The sequence below is a fragment of the Rana temporaria genome, chromosome 6, assembly GCF_905171775.1.
Source record: "Rana temporaria chromosome 6, aRanTem1.1, whole genome shotgun sequence".
Classification (NCBI taxonomy): domain Eukaryota; kingdom Metazoa; phylum Chordata; class Amphibia; order Anura; family Ranidae; genus Rana; species Rana temporaria.
The window spans coordinates 168,255,576-168,281,744 of record NC_053494.1 but is presented as its reverse complement, the minus strand read 5'-3'; the positions used below and the strand labels follow the sequence as shown (position 1 = coordinate 168,281,744).

The following is a 26,169-nucleotide window of genomic DNA, read 5'->3' as shown; positions in this document are numbered from 1 at the left end:
CGATCATTGCAATACTTTTTGTCACCGTATTTGCGCAGTGGTCTTACAAGCGCACTTTTTTTTGAAAATATTTATAGTTAGCCCAATTTTTATTATATACTGTGAAAGATAATGTTACGCCAAGTAAATTGATACCCAACATGTCACGCTTCAAAATTGCGCCCGCTCGTGGAATGGCGTCAAACTTTTACCCTTAAAAATCTCCATAGGCGACGTTTAAACAAATCTACAGGTTGCATGTTTTGAGTTACAGAGAAGGTCTAGGGCTAGAATTATTGCTCTCGCTCTAATGCCGCGTACACACGGTCGTTTTATGTGATGAAAAAAAATGACGTTTTTAAAAACGTCACTTTAATTGACCGTGTGTGGGGGAAAACGTTGTTTTATGTCTTCTAAAAAACGACCAAAAAAAATTGAAGCATGCTTCAATTTTATGTGTCGTTTTTCAAAACGTCAACTTTTACTTCACAGAAATTGACCGTGTGTAGCAAAAACGTCGTTTAAAACGACGTTTTTTCATCCGCGCATGCCCAGAAGCTACTTATGAAGCAAGCTTCAATGGAAAAACGTGGTGGAACGTAACCTCGCTTTGCTAGAACATTGTGAGAAAAACGATGGTGTGTAGGAAACTTCGTCTTTGAAAATTGAAGTTTCAAAAACGTCGTTTTTTACTTCACAGAAAATGTCGTTTTTTTTCATCACATAAAGTGATGGTGGTATGCGGCATGACGATCGCCGCGATACCTCACATGTGTGGTTTAAACATCGTCTTAATATGCGGGAGCTGCTCACGTATGTGTTTGCTTCTGCGCGGGACAGGACGTTTTTTTTCTTATTTATTTTACTTTATTTTATTCATTTTAAAACAATAAAAAAAAAAATTGAGTCACTTTTATTCCTATTACAAGGAATGTAAACATCCCTTGTAATAGAAAAAAGCATGACAGGTCCTCTTAAATATGAGATCTGGGGTCAAAAAGACCAATGCAATAAAAACAAAATGTTGTCATTTGAAAAAATGACAACAAAAAAATTTCCCTTTAAGACGTATGGGCGGAAGTGACGTTTTGACGTTGCTTCGCCCTGTTATGATATGGAGACGGGTGGGGGCCATCTTGCCCTGACTCGTATCCATACCCAGCCACTGACAGGTCCCGATTGCCTCCGCCACTACTGACAGCTCCGGTAAGCGGTGAAGGGCGCGGGAGAGTGTGGGGGGGGGGTGCCGCCGATAACGGTGATCTTGTGGTGAATCCATCGCAGGGACCACCATTATCGTTTACAGGACCAGTCGCTGAAAAGATGAATATCTCTGGTGTGACAGCAGCTGCTGCCGTTACCAAGATATCCATCTTTAAAGTAAGGACGTATATGTACATGAGCAGGTCGCTAAGTGGTTAATGGCATCCCAGTCTTAGTCTGTAGGGTTCAATATTGAGTTGGCCCACCCTTTGCAGCTATAACAGCTTCAACTCTTCTGATAAGGCTGTCCACAAGGTTTAGGAGTGTGTCTATGGGAATGTCACCGATAGGAGGCACTGTTTGGCACTGACAGGTGGCACTGATAGGCGACACTGATTGGAATCACTGATTGGCACTGATGGGCACTGATAGGTGGCATTGGTTGTCACTAAAAGGCGGCATTGATTGGCACTGACAGGTGGCACTGACTGGCACTGACACGTGGTACTGACAGGTTGCACTGATTGGCACTGACAGGTGGCATTAATTGTCACTGACTGGTACTGACAGGTAGCACTGACATGTGGCATTGACAGGTGGCACTGATTGAAAGCACTGACTGGCACTGATTGGAAGCACTGACTGGCACTGACAGGTGGCACTGATTGGCACTGACAAGTGGCACTGGCACTGACAAGTGGCACTGCCACTGATTGGCACTGACAGGTGGCACTGACAACCGGCACTGGCACTGACAGGTGGCACTGATTGTCACTGACTGGCTGCACTGATTGGCACTGGCTGGTGGCACGGACAAGCGACACTGGTACTGACAGGTGGCACTGACAAGCGGCACTGGCACTGATTGGCACTAACTGGTGGCACTGATTGGCACTGACAAGCGGCACTGGCACTGATTGGCACTGACTGGTGGCACTGATTGGCACTGACAAGCGGCACTGGCACTGATTGGCACTGACAAGCGGCACTGGCACTGATTGGTGGCACTGACAAGCGGCACAAGTACTCACAGTGGGGGGAAATCTTAAGGAGTCAGCATACCAAGACAATTTCAGGACAATTTCATGCTCCTAACTTTGTGGGAAGAGTTTGGGGATGGCCCCTTCCTGTTTAAACATGATTGCGCACTCAATATTGAACCCTACAGACTAATGCCGCGTACACACGGTCGTTTTTTGTGATAACAAAAAAATAAATTTTTCAAAAAAGTCATTTAAAATGACCGTGTGTGGGAAAAACGTTGTTTTATGTCTTCTGAAAAACGCCAAAAAAAAATTCGAACATGCTTCGTTTTTTGTGTCATAAAAAATGATCGTGCGTAGGCTAAAACGACGTTTAAAATGAAGTTTTTAAACCCGCGCATGCTCAGAAGCAAGTTATGATGCGTGCTTGAATGGAACAGAGTGCCGCCGTATGTGCAGAACGTAACCGCGCTTTGCTAGAGCATTATGAAAAAACGATGGTGACCGAACATGTCTGCTGAAACTGCTCCTCTGCAGCTTAGGAGTGAGGAGAAAAATATTGACAATTTCTGGTATGCAGGAGCATGTGACTCCCTCTATTAATATGACAGCACTGGTGATTTGCCCCAAAGCTATCACAAGATGGTGCGAAAAGATTATTCAACCGCGTGTAAGCTTGGACTTGTGACACAGAGTTTACCCAGGGCTTCCATTTTCACCTGTGTTATTAGGAACCTATAACAAACACATGGCGGGTTCCCACATCTCACTGCTAAAGTGGAAATACACTTACCTGTGCCTAGCCTGATTAGTCTGGATCACCTTTCCTAAACCTTTTTATCATAGAGGAACCCCTAAAATAATTTTGAGGTCTTGGGGAACCCATGCCAAAACCAACTTATTGCGGTCCAATGGAAAAAAACACAATTACAATGGTGGTCAATAGGAATGCTGCAGCCCTTACAGTGGTGGTCAGGGTGCCACCCTCACAGGCAGCTTTGCTGCTGGTTTTGCCACTTGGCATTGACCCTGGAACTATACAGGCACCATAAAATGAGAGGTCAATCAGCCACAACCCACGGAAAGCCGGCACCATCAAATTAGAGGTCACTCTGGTTCGGCCGCATCTGGAGTATTCCATCCAGTTCTGGTCACCAATCCTCAGAAGGGATGTGCTGGACCTGGATAAAGTCCAAAGAAAGGAAGCTAAATTAATAACGGGACTGGAAGACCTCAATTATGAGGATTGACTACAAGCGCTAGATTTATTCTCCCTGGAGAAGAGACACTTGAGAGGAAATATGATAGCGATATACAAATATCTCAATGGGGATCCCAGCATAAGTATGAAACTTTTCAGTCTCAGGGAATGCAATGTCCCGTATACACAATCGGAAATTCCGCCAGCAAAAGTCCGATGTGAGCTTTTGAACGGAAATTCTTACCGTGTGTATGCTCCGTTGGACTTTTGCTGTCGGAATTTCCGACGACAAACGATTAACGATTAAGAGCTAGGAAAATCCAATCGTCTGTAGCAATTCTGACGCGCAAAATTCTGACACATGCTCGGAAACAATTCGGCACATTCTCGGAAGCATTGAACTTAATTTTCTCGGCTTGTCGCAGTGTTGTACGTCACCGCGTTCTTGACGGACGAAAGCTCAGAGAACTTTTGTGTGACCGTGTGTATGCAAGCCAAACTTGAGCGGAATTCCGTCAGAAAAACCATCCAAGGTTTTTCCGTCGAAAAATACGAACGTGTGTACGCGGCATAAGAGGACACAGGGCCGCACGATGAGACTGGAAGAGAAGCCGTTTAACCTTAACCACTTAACCCCCGGACCATATTGCTGGTCAAAGACCAGGCCACTTTTTGCAATTCGGCACTGCGTCGCTTTAACAGACAATTGCGCGGCCGTGTGACATGGCTCCCAAACAAAATTGGTGTCCTTTTTTTCCCACAAATATAACTTTCTTTTGGTGGTATTTGATCACCTCTGCAGTTTTTAGTTTTTGCGCTATAAACAAAAATAAAGTGACAATTTTGAAATAAAATTTATATTTTTTTACTTTTTGCTATAATAAATATCCCCCAAAAATATATAAAAAACTATTTTTTCCTCAGTTTAGGCCGATACGTATTATTTTACATATTTTTCATTAAAAAAAATCGCAATAAACGTTTATTGATTGGTTTGCGCAAAAGTTATAGCGTTTACAAAATAGGGGGTAGTTTTATGGCATTTTTATTAATATATTTTTTTTTTATCAGCGATTTTTTTTTCGGTACTGCGACATTATGGCGGACACTTCGGACACTTTTGACACATTTTTGGGACCATTAGCATTTTTATAGCGATCAGTGCTATAAAAATGCATTGATTACTATAAAAATGCCACTGGCAGGGAAGGGGTTAAGTATGTTCCCTGGGTGTGTTCTAACTGTAGGGGGGGATGGACTCACTAGAGGAAATGACTGATCGCTGTTCATACATTGTATGAACAGACGGTCAGGCATTTCTCCCCCTGACAGGACCGGGAGCTGTGTGTTTACACACACAGCTCCCGGTCCTCGCTATGTAACGAGCGATCGCGTATGCCCGGCGGTGATCGTAACCGCCGGGCACGCGCGTCGGGATCAGGGATGAGCGGAGGGGGGGATCGCACGCGCCCCTAGTGGCTGCTTCGTGAGGTGACGTAGAGCTACGTGCTCTTGCGCAGGGGAGCCGACCTGCCGCTGTATAACTCTTGGACATGCATCTTAACATATACAATTTAAGGGGATATGGGAAATGACTTTTCTACACACAAACACACACACAGGTTGAACAGGATGGACTGTTGTCTTTATTAAGCCTTACCAACTATGTTACTATGTTACTATGTTACTATGTCACCTCCGACTGGTAAACAGAGTGGAAGTGGAGCAAAGAAATGGTATGTGCTGCTGGGAAGGGAGACTATACGCACCTTTGTTTCACCTTTGTTTCAGTAATGCAATATCCACAGTGGCACTAACATCTTTCCCCAGATTCTTCTGGCTGGGTTGACTTCCACGAATATGTGCAGGAGTCCGTCGTTCTCAGCACCAAAGTATGCTGACGATCAGGGCAGGACTTAGGGTGGTGGGGGCCCCTGGGCTTGAGTGTTGAAGGGGCCCCCTGGAGCCGAGAATTGGGGGGGATCGAAGTTGTTGAGCGGGGGGGGGGGGGATTGAAGTTGTTGAGCGGGGGGGAGCGCATTAAAGTTGTTGAGCGGGGGGGGATTTTGCAGTTGTTGAGGGGGGAGTGCCTCTCACATGTGCCAACAGCCGGGGCCACAGACTGTCGGCTTTCTTCCCTTCAGCAGCCACAGTCCTCCACACACCACTCCGGTTCCTCCTGCTTCCGTGCTGCCTCCTCTTGCAGTGCGGGAAAATTAACCCTTTTGCGGAACTGCGGGAAGAAGCTGTTTGTGCGGGAAAGTCCCACAGAATCCGTGCATGTTGGGAGGTATGCGCAGGGCCGCCATCAGGAATTTTGGGGCCCCTTGCACAGCTTAAGGCATGGGCCCCCTGAAGCAGAGAACCTGGGGGGGGGGGGTGCTGCCGCCTGAAATTGAGAAGCGTGGGGGCTGCCGCAAATTGAGAAGCGGGGGGGCCTTTACAAAAAAAAGAAGAAATAAAGAAGAAGACAAATATATATATAAATATATGTAGCCATCCGGGGCCCTGGGGACCTCTGGGCCTTTTAATAAAAAGAAAAAATAAACCTCTGGGCCCTTTAATAAGAAAAAAAAAAACATTTATAAAAATTACATAAAAAAAGGGAGGTTGCCAAACCCGGGGGCCCTGGGGACCTCTGGGCCCCTGGGAACCTCTGGGCCTTTTAATAAAAAATAAAAAAATAAACAAAAATAAAAAAATAAACATTTATAAAAAAAATAAAAAAGGGGGGGTTGCCACATGGGGCCCTGGGGACCTCTGAGCCCTTTAATAAAAATATATATATATATATATATAAAAAAATTTAATTTTTTTTATAAAAAAATAAAAAAGGTGGGTTGCCATCCGGGGGCCCTGGAGACCCCTGGGACCTTTAATAATAATAATAATAATAATATATATATATATATATATATATATATATATATACATATATATATATTATATATATAAAAATAAAAAATATATAAAGAAAACATTTTTTTACAAAAAATAAATAAAAAAAAGGGGGGTTGCCGTCCGGGGCCCTGGAGACCCCTGGGCCCTTTAATAATAATAATAAAATATATATATATATATATATATATATATATATATATATATATATATATATATATATATATATATATAAAAATAAAAAATATATAAAAAAAAACATTTTTTTACAAAAAATAAATAAAAAAAAGGGGGGTTGCCGTCCGGGGCCCTGGGGACCTCCGGACCCCTAAAAAAAAAAAAAAAAAAAAAAAAAAAAAAAAAATTTTTTTTTTTTTTTTTTTTTAAAGGGGGCCCCCTATTGGGTGGGGCCCCTGGGCTTGAGCCCAGTCAAGGCCAATGGTAAGTCCGGCCCTGCTGACGATGTACACTGAGCTGCGCATACATGTTTCAGTATAGAGCAGACATTCTCAAGCATGGTTCTGTGGAACCCTAGGGTTCCTCTAGTGGTGGCTAAGGGTTCATTGGGCATAGGAATAGAAAGCATAGTCTCTGTAAGACTTTATTACAACAGAGAGTCAATCTAAGAAGGGTCTACATCAACTGTAAAAAAAAAAGCACTATTTTAGTAAAATAGTATGAACACAGTTACTTGTAATTTTACTCATAGATAGTATTGCTCTTAGTAAAGTCCAGGGGAGCTCTGGTAACACAAGCAAACAGTTGGAGCAATCTAAAGTCAAAGGTTCACCCTATTGTAACTGCAGTACTCAGATAGCCATTGGTGAGGTGCTCCCCAATGTAGCTGGGTCTTCCTGAGTAGGTGTGTGCTGTTAGGGTCCTGCCCAAATCCCTGCATGACGGTTCTAAAAGTGAAGGACCTCCCACCTGGCTGCTGAGGGAGGGAAGCATAGAAACATCTTCCCCGGGCATGTCCAGAAACTGAGGGAGCTGTGGGAATAGCAAGGCCTGCTCCTGCACATTTACTTACCATACTAAGATGCATGCAATTCTCTGCACTACAGATCTGCTTCAAAGTGAACCCATGTACATAGGAATGGGTTCACTTTAACGTTTGCTGTGTTTTGACATCAGATGGAAAACATCTAGATTAGAATCAGAGGGCCAGATTCACAAAGAGATACGACGGCGTATCTCCTGATCCGACGGTCGGATCTATGCGACTGATTCATAAGAAGCAGTTACGCATAGATCTCCCTTAGATCTGACAGGTGTAAGTGACTTACACCGTCGGATCTTAGGCTGCAATCTTCCGCTGTCCGCTAGGTGGCGTTTCGTGTTTTACTCGCGACGAATATGCAAATGAGGAGATACGCCGATTCAGAAACGAACGCCCGCCCGTCGTTTTTTTTTTACATCGTTTGCGTTCAGCTTTTTCCGGCGGATAGTTACCCCTGCTATATGAGGGGTAGCTAATGTTAAGTATGGCCGTCGTTCCCGCGCCGAGTTTTGAATTTTTACGTCGTTTGCTAGAGTCGGTCGCGAATACGGATGGCCGTAATTTACGTTAACGCCAAAAACAATGACGTCCTAGCGACGTCATTTGGAGCATGCGCACTGGGAAATTTCGCCGGCGGCGCATGTGCAGTTTAAACGGCGCGGGGACGCGCCTGATTTAAATTGTACACTCCCCCTTGCCGCGGAATTTGAATTCCGCCGGGGGAGTTACGATCCGCCGGCGCAAGTTTGGAGGTGAGTGCTTTGTGAATACTGCACTAGCCTCGCAAAATTGCACCGGCGGATCGTAAATCACATAGATTACGCGGATCTAAAGATCCGCTAATCTATGTGAATCTAGCCCAGAGTGTCTGGAAAAGCAAGCTTGCTGTATCCCTAGCTGGCAGGTCACTGAATGCGTCAGGTACTGGATCACTTGCTGGTGGCACTGTGGTTCCCAGCTCTAAAGGGTGTTGTACCGGTGTCCACCAGCGGGTGTCTCCCAGTAGCCAGTAGATCTTAGCAATTAGTTCCTTCCTGATGCTGGCTGCTGGAAGGGTATTTAGCCCCTCCTCTAGTATCTCACAGTGCCTCCATATTTTGCCTGTGTGCCCCATGTGCTTTTCTCCTTGTAACCTGTGATCTTGTTCCTAGTACGGTTCCTGATCTTGTGTACCTTTCCCTGTTTTGGCTTATTTCTTGCTCCTCAGCCTGATCGTGTGTTGCCCTGTTTATCCTGACATCTGTACATAGTTTTGTGTTTTCTTTAATTAGTTAATATTTATTACATTTTCTAGAATAATTTACAAAACAAAAAAATCAACATCAAAATAAAACATAAAAATAGCACCCTTTACATAGTTTAGGTAGGTTTGCTTAGTTCCAACATTTTTGCAGTGCTACCACTGCAGGGGCTGCTGACTTTTACTAGTTCTCCCCCAATCAACACAGAGGCTACCAGTCACCCAAGCAACAGTAGATTCACAATAAACAATCCAGGGGTTATCTTTTTCTTGATCTATTGCTGGCAAAACTTTAAACAGGATAGGGATTGGGGCATGGGATACTTCAAAATGCTCAGCAGTAGATAGTGAACAGAGGACAGTCTTTATAGCAGAAGCAGAATTAGCTAATAGTGAACAGGTCAAGGCCCCACAGCTGAAGACCATGGGGTAAGACTTTGGGCATCTGGTTACCCTGTACCAGTGTAGTTGTAGATACTTGTAGCCTCAATTACATACAGTATAGAGCGCTATTGGCCAAATCCACAAAGATCGTGCCTAACGTAAATTTTTCCATTTAAGTTACACTGCCTTAAAATTTCTACCTAAAAGCCCGATCCACAAAGCACTTACCTAGAAATTTTGGGCTGTGTAACTTAAATTCCGCCGTCGCAAGGCGTTCCTCTTCAAATGGGGGCGATTCCCATTTAAATGAGGCGCGCTCCCGCGCCGGCCGTACTGCGCATGCTCGTGACGTCATTTTTCCGACGTGCATAGCGCGAAATTACGTTACGCCGAGCTTTGTGGATTGCGACGGGTCAATAAAGTTGCGTCAAAAAAAAAAAAAAAAACGGCGGGAAAAAAAAAATTAAAAATTAAAAAAAAATCTGGTCGCTGGACAGAAAGGTCTGCTTTTACATGGTGTACTAACTTTACACCTTCTAAAAGCAGCCCTAATTTTGCGTATGCAAACTAAAACTTACGGAGAAAAAACGAAGCTGAAAAGCTTCGTGGATCTCCGTAAGTGCTAATTTGCATACCCGAGGCGGATGCGGTACTGCATCCTAAGATCCATCAGTGTAAGTCCCTTACACATGCCGGATCTTCTCCCTAACTATGGAAAACTGATTCTGTGGATCAGTTCCATAGTTAGGACCAGGGATACGATGGAGTAACAGCAGTTACGACGTCGTATCGCTTTTGTGGATTTGGCCCTATGTTCCCGCAGTGGGACAAGAACTTCCCGTCTCACTCCTGTAACAAAATAGGGTTGGACTGAGCACTGCTCAGCCATTCACAGGAAACTTTACATGGCTTTAGCAGTGTGGAGCAAATAACTATTATGAGTGGTCTATGGTACTTTAAATCCAGTATTTATAAAACACTGGACAAATCTGCCATGTACATTTTAATGCATTTCTGTTTTACAATGTGTATCCCTTAATTCTTGTGTACCCATTGATACTGCCATTTAATATGTGTATAAAATGCAGAACATAATACCAGATCATACCAATCCACTTGTAACACTTTGTTCTCTTGTTTATCCTTGCACTGGAATTGTGATGTGATTGACTTGCAGAGTTGTTTTTTGAATGTGAACATACAACATTCCAGCCTTGTCATTTCCTTTGGCGCATTCATTTATTGATTATTCCGAAATATGTCACTACATCTTTAGATGCCTTCTTCAGGCACTTTGAAAATCGGTGACATTCTTCAAGAATTATAATAAAGTCCATTGAGGTTGGATTTACTGTTAGTAGATACACTGTAAAAGTAATTTGCTAAGTAAAATTTAAAAAAAGGAAACGTTATCTATGAATGAATACAAAGCTTCCTCTGATTTGCTGAGACTGAGATTGTGACATCATCTGCCTGCCTCTCCACCTCAGCCAATCAGAGAATGCTTTGTATTTATTACAATTCAAAGCTCCCTGTGAATGATCGAGCAGTGCACCTATAAGGCTACTTTCACACTAAGGCGCTTTTCAGGCATTTTAGCTCTAAAAATAGCACCTGCAAAAATTCCTGGAAAGCGCTTCTCATGCCCGAGGGCTTTCACACTGGGGCAGTGCGCTTGCAGGACGAGAAAAAAAGTCCTGCAAGCAGCATCTTTGGGGCGGTGGTATACGCTCCCAAAATGCCCTGCCCACTGCAATCAATGGACATCGCTGCCAAAGCGCCTGCAAAGCGATTCAGCAGCAGTGCTTTTAACCCCTTGTTAACCCCTTCTTTGGGGATAAAATCGACCTGCTCCCGCCCACACAGCGCTACTAAAAAACATCTTCAGTGTGAAAGTGGCCTAAGGCCGCGTACACACGATCGGTCCATCCGATGAGAACGGTCCGAGGGACGGTTCTCATCGGTTAACCGATGAAGCTGACTGATGGTCTGATGTGCCTACACACCATCAGTTAAAAAAACGATCATGTCATTTTTTGACCGAAGTTTAACTGACAAATGGGGCCCACACACGATCGGTTTGGACCAATCGTGTGTACGCGGCCTTAGTGTAATAAATTGTTCTTTGGACCAGCTTAGCCCAAACATACTATTTAAAGGGACACTTAAACATGGAGTTACGTATGTTAGCACTAGGGCTGCAACTAACGATTATTTTCATAATCGATTAGTTGGCCGATTATTGTTTCGATTAATCGATTAATCGGATAATAGCCTTAAAAAAAAAAATATTAGCATTTAAAAAAAAAAATTGGGCCAATTTGTTGTTGGGCAGATTACAAAACACAAATTGCCGCAAAAACACATTACATGCTTTTCTGCAGCTTCTCCATTGAAGTATATTGAACCAAAAAAAACAAAACAGCACCATTTTGCGTTAAAAAGTCCTTGCCCTTTCCAAATACGCAGCCGCTGAAAAAAAATCCTGGATGTGAACGTGTCCCATAGGAAAACATGTAAATGAACTGTAGTGTGTTTCTGCAAAAAGCACCAAAAAACACAGAGGTGTGAACCCAGGCCTGAGATGTTTAGTAACATAATGGGGTTAAAAAAAAAAAAAAAATCAGTACAAAAAGAGCAAATAATCGCTACTGTAAGGGGTTCCTTTTTTTTACTGTGGGACAGTAAAAGTAATATTTACAGTAGCGATTAGCTTTTTTGTACTATAAAGGGCTAATTTTAGTTTTTTTAACCCCATTATGTTACTGGCCGATTAATCGATTAATTTCATAATCGATTAGTTGTCGATTAATCGATTAGTTGTTTCGGCCCTAGTTAGCACATTATATGGGTAACATTCAAACACCATCAACGGAAACCAGTTTGAGTAGCCACTCTAAGGTCATTGACCTTCCCAAAATATCATGTTACTTGCTATCTTAATACCAATCACCCACTATGTTAAAACGTGATATTTATTGAATGACCTAAAATTACTTGCCTGAAATGCCAACACCATGGAACTCTTATTTGTATAATAATGTAAATATAATTTAAAAAAAAAGATTAAAAAAATAATAATTTTCTTTAAATACCAAATCCTGCTCAACCCATATTGGGGTTATCTCTGTCATCCTCCCTAGACTCCCGTCATCACCAGTCACGCTGAAATGTATAAATCTCATTGTTTCATGGAAAGGAGAAAAATATCCTTTTTAAATAATTTATTAAATCTTAAAATCCTTTCATCTACCGCCAGCCAATCAAAGCTAGTACAGATAAGTGATTAAATGAATTATGGACAATCTCATGTGGGTTTGATGATTAGTCTGTAACAAAATGTGGGTATCCATGATCTTTTGGGTAAGGTTGGTAGCACTAGTCAGTGCCTTTACTTTCTGTCACAGTAACTACCAAAGAGAAGATACCTAACCCAGCTGGAGAAACAAGTAGGTAGATTCAGTAAGAGTTAGGCCGACTTATCAGTAGATAAGTCAACCTAACTCAGAATCTACGCCGACCTATGTTTAAGCGTATGCTCAAACAGAGATACGCTTAAACATATCAAAGATAGGACGGCTTGCGCCGTCCTATCTTAGGTTGCAATATTTTGGATGGCCGCTAGGTGGCGCTTCCATTGCGGCCGGCGTAGAATATGTAAATTAGTTTATACGCCGATTCACAAACGTACGCCCGGCCGCCGCAGACGATTTACGCCGTTTCCGTAGCGCATTACAGGCCTAAAGTTATTCCATCTATTAGGTGGAATAACAATGTTAAAGTATGGCCGCCGTTCCCGCCGCGAGATTAAAAATTTTTACGTCGTTTGCGTAAGTCGTCCGCGAATCGGGATTTACATCGTTTACGTCCACGTCTAAATCAATAGGCCCGTGCAGCGTACGTAACCGCAATGCGCACTGGGAAATGTAGTCGCCCGGCGCATGCGCAGTGAAAAAAAAAACGTCAAAAACGTGAGGTCAAGCCTCATTACCATCAAACACGCCCCCCTCCAAGTAATTTGAATTTGGCGCCCTTACGCCCACCCGCTTTAGGCTACGCCGCCGTATATTAGCAGGCAAGTATATTGAGAATCATTACTAGCCTAGCTAATTTACGGCGGCATAGCCTAAACAGGTTAGCTACGCCGCCGCAAAGTTAAGCCCATCTCTTTGAATCTACCTATAGGAGTTGGTAGGAAAGCAGCTTTATTCTCCTATTTTAGTTCCTTCAGGCATTAGACAGTAGGCACAGTGCTGGAACAGATGACATGTTATGGTAATTTTCCCTCTGCTATCCTGACCTGCACACTCTTCCATGCCTAAAAGAGGTAGGGTTGGAGAACAAAACTCAAGAGAAATGGGTTGTCCATGTAGTTTCAATTTGAGAATGAACTGCTGTGTGCGTGTTGTCAGCTTGCCACAGTTGTCTGAATATTGCAGCTATTCCCTATGTGTTGGAAAACAAAACACAGCAAGGAGAATAAGGCCTCGTACACATGATCGGAATTTCCGATGGAAAAAGTCAGAAGGCCTTTTTCCATCGGAAATTTCGACCGTGTGTATGGCCCATCGGAGATTCAGATGAATTCCATCGGAGATTACATAGAGAACATGTTCTATTTTCCTCCGAAAGAATTCCGTCGGAATTCTGATGTGAATTGAGTCGGACAAAAGTCCGATCGTGTGTACAGGGCATAACAGGTTGGGAATAAACTCATGAAATCTAAACATCCTAATCACAATTATTGCCACAACTGCCACCAGGTTCCCTTTATATTTACACAATTGCCTATGAATTGCCTCTGGGCTGTCGTGTTTTCTTTTTATTGCCATCAATTTCCCCGTATTGCTACTGGGTTACTTATGTATTGCCAGCAGCTACCCATATACTGCCAGTGACCTGCCTGTGTATTGCCACAGTTGGCTTTGTAATACCACTGAACTCCTTTTGTATTGCCATAATTGCCTGTGTATTACCTCCAGGCTGGCTGTGGTAAACCCTTTTGGAAATTGGATGATCAAGGCAAATCTTTTTGACTACATGCTGGTCCAAAAGAAGAATCTGAAGCCATACACACAATCCTGGGATGGGTAATCTGTCTATCAAAGTGCCCAGACAAGGGGGAGGGGCTATATTTGACGAGGCGCGGCGGGAAACACACAGCTATTCAAATGAAAGCTGTAATGTTCCCTGCGCTGATCAACTAGACGGCGGCGGGGGGGGGGGGCTTGGCTTTCTCTTTGAGGACTGCTCTACTCCGCTCTCCGCCCCCTCTCTAGAAAAAAAAAGTATCGGGTGAAGCATTGGGAGCATTTGCGCGAGTACAAGTACTCACGCAAATGCTCAGTATCGGTCCCAATACCGATACTAGTATTGGTATCGGGACAACCCTACTACTTACCTATAAAATAGATCCCTCCAGCTCCGCACAGTTACCACCGAGAGGGATTCCATCTTCATCTGTTCTTTCTTCCAGGTTCATGGACTCTGGCCATTTGAATGGCATGACTGCGCACAGCACTCTCAATGGATGGTATACTCAAATGTGGTGTTCTTTGAGAGAACAGTGTACATGCATCGGTCATGTCACCGGCTGCTACACATTGGAATATCTCCTAAACAATGCATGTTTAGGAGATTTTCTCTGTACCTACAGGTAAGCCTAATGATAGGCTTACCTGTAGAGGTACAAGATAAAAGGCAGAGTTTACTACCACTTTAAAGTGGATGTAAACCCTCCATACACCCAGTAAAGTGAACAGCCTCAGATGATACACAGATATGAACTAAATCTCCCTACATAGGTTTTACATCCATATCTGCTGTCTTTACATTTATATACTGTTTAGAAAGTTCATATCTTGTTAGGAGATTTTCTCTTCCTGTTTAACACAGAGCGTGATGTCTGGGCATACAGATAAGATAGTTAAAATTGATGATTGGAGGAAAGGCACCCACCCCACTCTCATCATAGACAGAGACTCTCATATGTGTTTTGTAACAGCTCCTGCTCCCTGCTAATCTATTTTAGCAACCTCCCCTGACAGAAATTTCAGGCTACTTTTATCTGATGTGTACAGGAATTTGTCAGGAGTTATTAGGCTGATAACAGAGGAACGGTTCAGGAGAGATCTACAGAACTTAGCTCTTTTAAGAGAGATAACAAAATACTGCAGATATATGTGCCCAATTCTAATTTCATGAATCAGGTTTACATCCACTTTAAAGATCATTTACTTCTTGTTAAGGGTATATAAATACTTTAATGCAAATAGCCTGACTGCAAGTTTAATTTATGTAGATCATACACCAATTTTTTTTATAACATACTTATTTAATGCATGACAAAGGATTTCCAAAGAGCCTGGGGTAGACAAATGCCCTGTACACACAATCGGTTCGTCTGATGAAAACGGACCGATGGACCGTTTTCATCGGATGAACCGATCGTGTGTGGGCCCCATAGTTTTTTTGCTCGGAAGCATTGAACTTCATTTCTCTCAGCACGTCGTAGTGTTTTACATCACCGCGTTCTGACACGAACGGATTTTTGACTGATGGTGTGAAGGCACGACTGATGAAAGCCAGCTTCATTGGATATCTGATGAAAAAATCCATCGGATTAGATTCCATCAGATATCCGATCGTGTGTACAGGGCATAACAGACAATATAACATTAATAATCTAACTTCAGGCAGCTAAACTCTTACTGGAACCTCAGACCAAGCAATCTGATAACTGAGGAGGAGTTACTGGGATGAGTCATCCATTCTTGTGTGTAAATCTCAACTTGAGCCATTGAGTTCTGTAGACATTTTGTTAAACAAATAGGGGGAAAAAAGAAAAATGTGAAAAGGAGCCTAAAGCCTCTCCTGCCTCGAAATAAAAGACAAACTATTAATGGGAAATATTTCATATTTACCTGACAAAAAAAAGAGCAGCTATTTTATTGTCATATTATTAATCAATACATAAAATGTACAAAGCAACTATACTGTCCCTTTAATATGGATCTCTCAGAAGCCTATCATTTTTCTTCCGGGCCTAGCTGCATATACACTCTTGCTCGGGAATTATGTATCAAATCAGCATGACAACTATCATTCATGGCAAAATGAGTAATATAAGTCTAGGCGCTGAATAAAAAATGAAAGATGGATAACCCGGACCCCAGTGCTGTGATGAAATTCAACTTTGGTTTATTTATTGCGGTGCACAGACACAATAGCTATTGCTTAAGACCAAGATATGGCCCTTTATCAAGCTATTGCCTTATCTTGGCCTGTACTTCCACTTATTGTTTATGGGCTGTGTTATAAATACAGGCACATAATTCTTTCGGGCGCTTGAAAATGTGCTGGATCATCTGGTTGTGATTGTGCTTCATAGAGAATTCGTTTACTTTCACCTGCCTAACGGGAATCCATAACATTTAAAAAGTTACAATTTAGCTATACATGCAAAATTAATCTATTTAACATTTTTAAAGTGTTCCCAAAGCCCAAACTTTTTTGGTGAGGGGTTGGAACTGCTGTCAGGTTTTTATTGTTGCCTGTGCCCCTGTTTGGGGAGTCACTCTATCTCTTTGTCCTGGTGACCATTGTCACTGAGACTGAAAATGAGGGAAAATTTTAAACTGGAGTTCAGCTTTAATCGGTCATATGGTAAATTTAAATGTGAACTAAATAATATGAATGTAAAGTTTACCTTACTAAATATGCAAAATAAGTGCACCATAATTAGTGATATTAGGTTTTATAAACAGTGATATAAATATCTCATATCCTCTAAATCAGTGGTTCTCAACTCGAGAACCACTGCTCTAAATGCAACCAGAGATGGATATAGATTAAACTTCTATGGTATCATTGCATATGCAGCACAGCATATCAAGGAAAACAGTGGGCTAGATTCAGCAAGAATTTACGCCGGCGTATCTATAGATACGCCGCGTAAATTCAAAGCTGCGCCGGCGTATCTTCTTTCTGTATTCAGAAAGCAAGATACGCCGAAATTAGGCTAAGATCCGACTGGCGTAAGTCTCTTAGGCCGTCGTATCTTAGGGTGCATATTTATGCTGGCCGCTAGGTGGCGCTTCCGTTGTTTTTGGCGTAGAATATGCAAATGACCTAGATACGCCGATTCACAAACATACGTGCAATGTTAAGTATTGACGTCGTTCCCGCGTCGAATTTTGAATTTTTTACGTTGTTTGCGTAAGTCGTTTGCGAATAGGGCTGGACGTAATTTACGTTCATGTCGAAAGCAATGAAGATTTGCGGCGGAATTTCGAGCATGCGCACTGGGATTCTTTCACGAACAGGGCATGCGCTGTTCGTAAAAAACGTAAAATACGCGGGGTCAACAATAATTTAAATAAAACACGCCCACATCATCCCCATTTGAAATAGGCAGGCTTACGCCGGCCCACATACGTTACGCCGCCGTAAATTAGGGCGCAAGTTCTTTATGAATACGGAACTTGCGCCCTAATTTACGGCGGCGTAACATATCAGAGATACGTTACGCCCGCACAATGTTATGCAGGGCTACCTGAATCTAGCCCAGTGTCCGCAAACAGAATGAATGTATAAAGTCCAATCCCACAGGAAAAAAAATGGGAAAAAGGAGTGAAGAGTGTAAGGGATCAAATAGCCATCCGCCACCACCGCAATGGATTCTTCCTCGTGTTCCACAGGTGAAAAAAGGGGGGGAGAAGGGATAATGTCATTTGTGACAAAGCTGGTCAGGGTGGTGCTACGTACCGACGTCACCACGTCCCCACGTGACCCTGGAAGCACAGATCTGGTAAGGGTTCTCCCCTCTCCCCCCCTTTTTTCCCCTGTGGAACATGAGGAAGAATCCATTGCGGTGGTGGCGGGTGGCTGTTTAATCCCTTACACTCTTCACTCCTTTTTCCCATTTTTTTTCCTGTGGGATTGGACTTTATACATTTATTCTGTTTGCGGACACTGTTTTCCTTGATATGCTGTGCTGCATATGCAATGATACCATAGAGGTTTAATCTATATCCATCTCTGGTTGCATTTAGAGGATATGAGATATTTATATCACTGTTTATAACACCTTATATCACTAATTCTGGTGCACTTATTTTGTATATTTCGTAAGGTAAACTTTAAATTCATATTATTTAGTTCACATTTAAATTTACCATTTTAGCGTGACTATAATATTATTTCCACATTTGTCCACATGATTATCACATGTTTTTGTGTCGCAGCTTTATTACCTTTTTCACTAATTGTTCTTTCATTGATGCACCATTAGCACAGTTTTATCCCCCCCCCCCCCTTTTTTTTTAATCGGTCATATATCTGACACTTGGGGCCAGATTCACAAATGAGATACGACGGCGTTTCTCCTGATACGCCGTCGTATCTCTGTTTCTATCTATGCGGCTGATTCATAGAATCAGTTACGCATAGATAGCCAGAAGATCCGACAGGTGTAATTGTTTTACACTGTCGGATCTTAGGATGCAGTACCGCGGCCGCCGCTGGGGGGAGTTTGCGTCGTAAACCAGCTTCGGGTATGCAAATTAGGAGTTACGGCGGATCCACAACGGTTTTTCGCGTTCACTACGTCGTCCGTAGTCAAGTTTCCCGTCGCAAAGTTACACTTTTTTTTTGGTGCCTTAACTTTAGTCAGCAAGTGTATTGCTGTCTAAAGTATGGCCGTCGTTCCCGCGTCGAAATTTAAAAATCAACGTCGTTTGCGTAAGCCGTCCGAGAATACGGAAGTACGCTACGCGCGTCGCCGTTCAAAAAAATTACGTCACGGCGCGCAAAGCACGGCGGGAGTTAGGAAACGGAGCATGCGCAGTAGGTCCGGCACGGGAGCGCGCCTAATTTAAATGGCACACGCCCATTTGAATTGGCCCGCCTTGCGCCGGAGGCCGCAGGCGTAATTTTCATCGCAAGTGCTTGGTGAATCAGGCACTTGCGATGAAAAATTGCGGCGGTGTAACCTATCTGGGATAAGTTACGCCGCCGCGATTCTACGTGAATCTGGCCCTTGGTTTCTATTATTTTATTTTTTTAGTTAAAATAACATTTTTGTCTTTTGTTCTGGCAAAGAATTGAGATTATTTCTAGATTCCCCGTGGTGATTGAAGAGAAACAAGGAAAATGAACTTTTCAGGAAGTGCCAGTGCATGAATCTGACATTTAGATATGATGAGTGCTGGTGGAAGCTAAAACTTTTATATAAAGGAAATAAAAGTACAGATTGATATCCCCTATAATCTTTTCACATCACCAGCCTGTGCTCTAATTTATATAAACTTTTCCTGGGAATAAAAGATGATTTGGGGTTTGTGTAGATGGGCTATCCTTTGCACCAAACTGCTCCTCTCCCCACGCAAGTCAATGGGAATGTAAAGCCATTTTAAGTAGGGTCATGCAGCTTAAACAAAGGATAAATTCAGGTCAATAGATCTGTGAATTTACTCAGAATAATACAATAAATTGTCAAAAGTTTTGGGACGCCTGCCTTTAAACGTACACAATTTTTTTGGGCATCCCAGTCTTAGTCCGTAGGGTTCAATATTGAGTTGGCCCAGGACTATACTTATAGGCTAGGTTCACACTGCTGCGAACACTTACTGCGATTTCGCGGCTGCGATTTTGCCGCGATTTCGGCCGCGATTTAAGAGACATCTGTGCAGGGTTCAATGTAAATCGCGGCCCGAAATCGCAAAAAGTAGAACAGGAACTACTTTTTGAAATCGGTGCAGCGCCGCAGATGCGGCGTCGCACCGATTAGGACAGTGCCATTGCCGACAATTGCCGGCAAATGCCGCCGATTTGAGATGCGATGTGACATGTCAAATCGCATCTCAAATCGTACCCAGTGTGAACCAGGGCTCAGGGATCATTTCTGTAGGATTCAAAGGGAGAAATGTGCTCGAAAGTGTCCAAACTCACCTTCCACGATGATGAATTTTAGGTTTCTTGTCTCGTTAGGACTCCTGTTAGCAGTGCTGCTCTGTGCAGGTGCTGCCACCATTTCATGACTTGGTCATCTTTCTAGGTGGGAAAAAAAAAAAATTGAGTTGGCCCACCCCTTTGCATCTATACCAGCTTCAACTCTTCTGGGAAGGCTGTCCACAAGGTTTAGGAGTGTCTCTATTTGAATATTTGACTATTCTTCCAGAAGCGCATTTGTAAGTTCAGGCACTGATGTTGGACAAGAAGGTCTGGCTTGCAGTCTTCACTCTAATTCATCCCAACGGTGTTCTATTGGGTTGATGTCAGGACTCTGTGCAGGCCAGTCAAGTTCCTCCACTCCGGACTCTCTCATCCATGTCTTTATGGACCTTGCTTTGTGCACTCGTCCAAATCAATTGGTGGAGGGGGGATTATGTTGTGGGGGTTTTTTTTCAATGGGTTTCAGTGGCAGGCATCACCCCTGTACCGTTTTTTAGAGCGGGCGGTCGGCTCTTCAGGGATAACAACAGATGCGGCTAAAAAGCTGCTCAGCTGTTATACCGAAGGCCCCTCACGCCGCCTTCTGCCTTTAAAGGGGTTGTAACGGTTAAAAAAATAATTCTAAATAACAAACATACCATACTTACCTCCACTGTGCTGTTAGTTTTGCACAGAGTGGCCCCGATCCTCATCTTCTGGGGTCCCTCGGCGGCTGTCTCGACTCCTCCCCTCAAGAGCTAACCCCCTTCTGGGAAGCTCTCTCCCAAGGGTGTTAACTTGCAAGCAACAAATGTCAGAAATAGGCTTAGTCATGAAAGGGTTAAACCACACCTCCAAACTCATTTCATCAATTGGACTCCAGGTGTGCAAAAAATTTGTTTTCGTTAAAGTAATTATTCTATGGGTTCACATACTTTTTCCTCCAGCACTGTGAATATTCATTGTGCGTGTTCAATAAAGACACAAGGAATCTGAATTTGACTGTGTGTTATCAGCTTAAGCACATTGGGCCAGATTCAGAGAAGAGATACGACGGCGTATCTCTGAGATACGATTGTCGTATCTATGCGACTGATTCATAGAATCAGTTACGCATAGATAGCCCTAAGATCCGACAGGTGCAACTTGTGTTACACCGTCGGATCTTAGGCTGCAATTCTAGGCCGGCCGCTAGGTAGCGAGGCCATTGCGGTCGGCGTAGAATATGCAAATGATTAGTTACGGCGATTCACGAACGTCCGCGATGCCCGTCGATCTAAATTTACGTTGTTTCCGTAGCGATACGCGTCGTAAAGTTAAGGCTGCCTCCTAGGTGGTCTAAGCAATGTTAAGTATGGCTGTCGTTCCCGCGTCGAAATTTTAAATTTCACGTCGTTTGCGTAAGTCGTCCTTGAATGGCGCTGGACGCCATTTACGTTAACGTCAAACCAATGACGTCCTTGCGACGTCATTTAGCGCAATGCACGTCGGGTAATTTGACGGACGGAGCATGCGCAGTACACTCGGCGCGGGAACGCGCCTAATTTAAATGGTGCCCGCCCCATTTGAATTAGGCGGGCTTGCGCGGAGCCGATTTACGTTACACCGCCGCAAGTTTACAGGTAAGTGCTTTGTGAACCAGGCACTTATGCAGTAAACCTGCGGCGGTGTAACGTAAATAGGATACGTTACGCCGCCGCTGCGCAACGTAATTCTTTCTGAATCTGGCCCATTGTGTTTGCATTTTGTTGTCACTTTAACCACTTCAGCACCGGAAGAATTGGCTGCCCAATGACCAGGCCATTTTTTGTGATATGGCATTACGTCGATTTAACTGACAATTGCGCGGTCGTGTGACATGGCACCCGAACAAAATTTACGTATTTTTTTCCCCCCACAAATAGAGCTTTCTTTTGGTGGTATGTGATCACCTCTGCAGGTTTTATTTTTTACGCTATAAACAAAAAAAGAGAGTAGATTTTGAAAAAAAAAACAATATTTTTAACTTTTTTGCTATAATAAATATCTCCAAAATATATATATAAAAACAAAATTTTTTTCTCAGTTTTCTTCTACATATTTTTGGTAAAAAAAAAATCGCGATAAGCATATATTAATTGGTTTGCGCAAAAGTTATAGCATCTACAATATACGAGATGGATTTATGGCATTTTTTTAATATTTTTTTTTTATTAGTAATGGCGGCGATCTACGATTTTTATCGTGACTGCGACATTATGGCGGACACATCGGATGCTTTTGACACTATTTTGGGACCATTGTCATTTACACAGTGATCAGTGCTATAAAAATGCACTGATTACTGTGTAAATGACACTGGCAGGGAAGGGGTTGAACACTAGGGGGCGATGAAGGGGTTAAGTGTGTCCTAGGGAGTGATTTTAACTCTGGGGGAGATGGGCTACCAGTGACACGACAGTGATCACTGCTCCCGATGACAGGGAGCAGTAGATCACTGTCCTATCACTAGGCAGAACAGGGAAATGCCTTGTTTACATAGGCATCATCTCCCTGTTCTGCCAATCCGTGTCATGATCATGGGCACCCAGCGGACATCGAGTCTGCGGGGCCCACGGGCACGCTCACCGAGCACGCGGCAGGGGCACGCGCTTGAGCGGCGGCAAATTCAAAGCAACGTACAGGTACGTTGCTTTGCGCAGCCGTGCCATTCTGCCGACGTATATGTACATGCAGCGGTCGGCAAGTGGTTAATGAGGATCAGGTTTTTTGCCAAATTACTGCAAAAAAAAGAGTTCACATACTTTTTTTCTTGCTACTATATATGTATATAAATAAAAACTCCTTCATTGTACATCCTTAGTGGCGACACAATACGTATCGCTATGGAAACGCACTTTGGCTCATGTAATACAGTAATATTGTGACAATTCATCATTAGGTGCAGCAACATCTATTTTCATCATTATAAAACAGAAACAGTTCACACCGAGTTTCGGCTGTTCCTGGAGCGTGAAGAAAAACATAATTTATACATAAGTGGATTAATAAATTAAGAAAAACTTTTCTATCCCCTAAACGCAGAACAGACGCAGCACGGGCAGAATTTTAAATGTATTCCTATAACGATCTCCCAGTATGGATTATCTGAGCTTAGGCCTCCAAGGATCATTCTAATGCTCTTCACTCGCTGGCTTTCTCTAATAAAATAGCCAACTGGGATTAGAATTTTAGGATTTGGATAATAGATTTAGAACGGTGAATACTGAATACAGAGCTGAAACCCTTCATATAGGGCTTCCAATATTAATGGCAAATGAACAAAAGAAAGCAATTCTGTCAACAGATTTATGTCTACAGTCATACAACACCGGGGCTCTTACAACCAATCAGATATGAGGAAGTAGTTTCAAGTGTGCTAAAGATGTTCTTGGCGACCAGTCTACATCCTCAAAGCCCAACTTTGGGCAGGTAAAAAATGATCCCTTGCAGTGGCGCTGTGCTCACAATGCAAGGGTTAATAAGTTGTTTTGTCTAAGGGAGAGGAGAAACTGATCTGGCGCTCCTCCAGCAGGTGGCGCTCCCCCGCGATCCCGCAGTGGAATGTCCCTCGGCATCCTCAAGTCCAGAGTAGGGATATGGACCCTGCTCTGATCTTTAGGATGTCAGGTCCTGGGCCGCCATCAGGGGGGTACAGGCAGTACACCTGTAAGGGGCCCGGAGGACCACAGGGCCCCAGATGGCAACCCCCATTTTTTTATTTATTTTTTATAAAAAAAATATATATATATTTTTTAATATATTTTTATTTTTTATTAAAGGGACAGATTTTTTTTTAGAGGTCCGAAGGTCCCCAGGGGCCCGGAGACCCCCAGGACCCCGGATGGCAACCCCCCTTTTTTTTATTTATTTTTTATAAAAAAAATATATATATATTTTTTAATGTATATTTTTTTAAGGGCCATTTTTTATTATAAATGTTTATTTTTATTTTTTTATATATATATTTTTTTTTATTTATTTTTTATTAAAGGGCCCAGAGGTTTCTTTTTTTTATTAAAGGGCCCAGAGGTCCCGGATGGCAACCCCCCTTTTTTTGTAATTTATTTTAAAAAATGATTTGTATATATATATATATATATATATATATATATATATATATATATATATATATATATATATATATATATATATATATATATATATATATTATTAAAGGGACCCAGATGGCAACCCCCCTTTTTAAAAAAAAATATATATAGGTCCCTAGACCGATGGAGCATAGGGGTGCAAAAGCTGCAGGGAGGAGCAGAGGATTGGGTAAGTATATGTCCTTTTATTGTTCCACTAGACATAACCAAGCAATTAACCCTTGCAGTGTGGGCACAGATTTACTGCAAGGGGTAATGTTTTATTTTCCCAGAGTTGGGCTTTAAAGCTGAAAAATGTGATGGATTGAGGGGTTTGATGAGGTCATAGCTCCCAACTGTCCCTGATTTGGAGGGACTGTCCCTGATTTTAAACAAAGTCCCTCTGTCCCTCTTTCCTCCTCATTTGTCCCTCATTTTGGTCTGATCTTTATAGTTGTATATAAAACGCACTTTTAATCTTTCAGAAAGTGTTTCCCTGTGCTAAACCTTTTAACTGATTTTTAAATTGCTGAATTTGCAAATTTCGAAATCCAGTACAAAGGAATAGAAGTGGTAAAAAAAGGGGGCATGGCAGTGGGTGTGTCCTATGCCTACATACCTTATACTAATAGGTGTCCCTCATTCCCATCTCAAAAAGTTGAGAGGTATGCAGGAGCATTCCTAGGAGTTAGTGAGAGGGTTATGGCTGGAGGGAGAATTAGTGGTTGAGTAGCAGGGAGCGTTAGTGTGAAGGTTGCAAGGGAGGCTAATGTGAAGATCAGGTTTACGGTTATGGTTAGAGATAGTATTAAGGTTACAGGGAGGATTAAGCAGAGGGGATTTCTAAGCCTCAGACCGGTTAGGCGGCTATACGAGGTCTCCTAGCAGGTGATTGCTGGGCTCCAGGTCAGCGGGGGGGGGGGGGTGAGGAGGGGGTCCAGTGTAAGTTCACCTTACGGTAAATTTACCCTTTAAGGTAAAAAAACCTTCTGGGTGCAGCTCCTCCCAGCCCCCCCCCCCATACTTTCCTGAGCCTCATCTTGATCCAGCGATGTGCATGAGAGCAGTGTCTCAACCGGGTGTCTCTCCTCGTAGGCTCACACCGCAGTGGAAGCAATTGACTCCTGCTGCAATGACAGCTAGTGAGCCAATGAGGAGAGAGTGGGGGGTGGGGCCGAGCTGCATTCCATTGTGTAAATGCACAATGTGTATTTGCAGGAGTGCTCGGGAGCGAGCCTGCTCAAGAGCCTCCAGTGGGGGACCCAAAATGAAGAGATTAAAGGGATACTATAGGGAAAAAAAAATTGTTTTAAAATAACAAACATGTTATACTTACCTCCACTGTGCAGTTCGTTTTGCACGGAGTGGCCCCGATCCACGTCTTCTGGGGTCCCTCGGTGGCTGTCTCTGGTCCTCCCCACAAGAACTCACCACAGTCATGCGAGAGCGCACGCATGGTGGTGAGTCTTTGCGGGCGCGCTCCCGTGATACAGTGATCGGCCATAGCCGCTCACTGTATCCCTCGGCCCCGCCCCTCTCGCGCTGCGTCAATGGATGTGATTGACAGCAGCGCCAGCCAATGGCTGCGTTGCTCTCAATCCATCCGCTCTAGCCAATCAGCGGCGAAGAGGATCTCAGGACCGAGCTCGGGACTTTCGAGGGGTCAGGTAAGAAAAACGGGGGCTCGGGGGGGGGGCGGCGTCATCAGATGTTTTTTCACCTTAATGCATAGATTGCATTAAGGTGAAAAAAATGTTTTCTTTACAACTCCTTTAAGGCTGCTTTCACACTGAAAGCACTAAAGCGCTGTTTAAGCGACGCTTTTGCCCTTTTAACCCCAAAAGGGTTAAAAACACCCGTTTTGTGGCGCTTTCAAATCGCTTTTCAGGCACTTTGAAAGTGCTGCCCATTCACTCCAATGGGCAGGGCATTTTGAGAGCACTAAATACTGCACTTCCAACCCGCCGCAAAGATGCTGCTTGCAGGACTTTTTGAAATGTTCCGCAAGCGCACCGCCCCGGTGTGAAAAGTCACACTGGAATGAATGGGAGCCGGTTTTCAGGTGCTTAGCTTAGGCATTTCCAGCGCTAAAGAGCCTGAAAACCACCCTAGTGAAAGGAGTCTTAGGGCTGCTCTTTGCAAAACCATTGCAAAGAGCAGGTAAGTATAACATGTTTGTTATTTTTTTTAATTCCAAGATTTAAAATCACTTTAAGGTTACAAAGAGGGTTAGTTTTAGG

General features: G+C 43.2%; 1 protein-coding gene and 1 pseudogene across 2 annotated transcripts in view; both read left to right on the top strand.

Moving 5' to 3' along the window:
• The window catches only part of GAD1 (glutamate decarboxylase 1), a 151,990-nt gene that overhangs the window by 4,287 nt on the left and 121,534 nt on the right, over positions 1-26,169 (top strand). The gene's annotated exons all lie outside the window — the stretch shown is intronic.
• Positions 19,772-19,970, top strand: LOC120944541 (annotated as a pseudogene).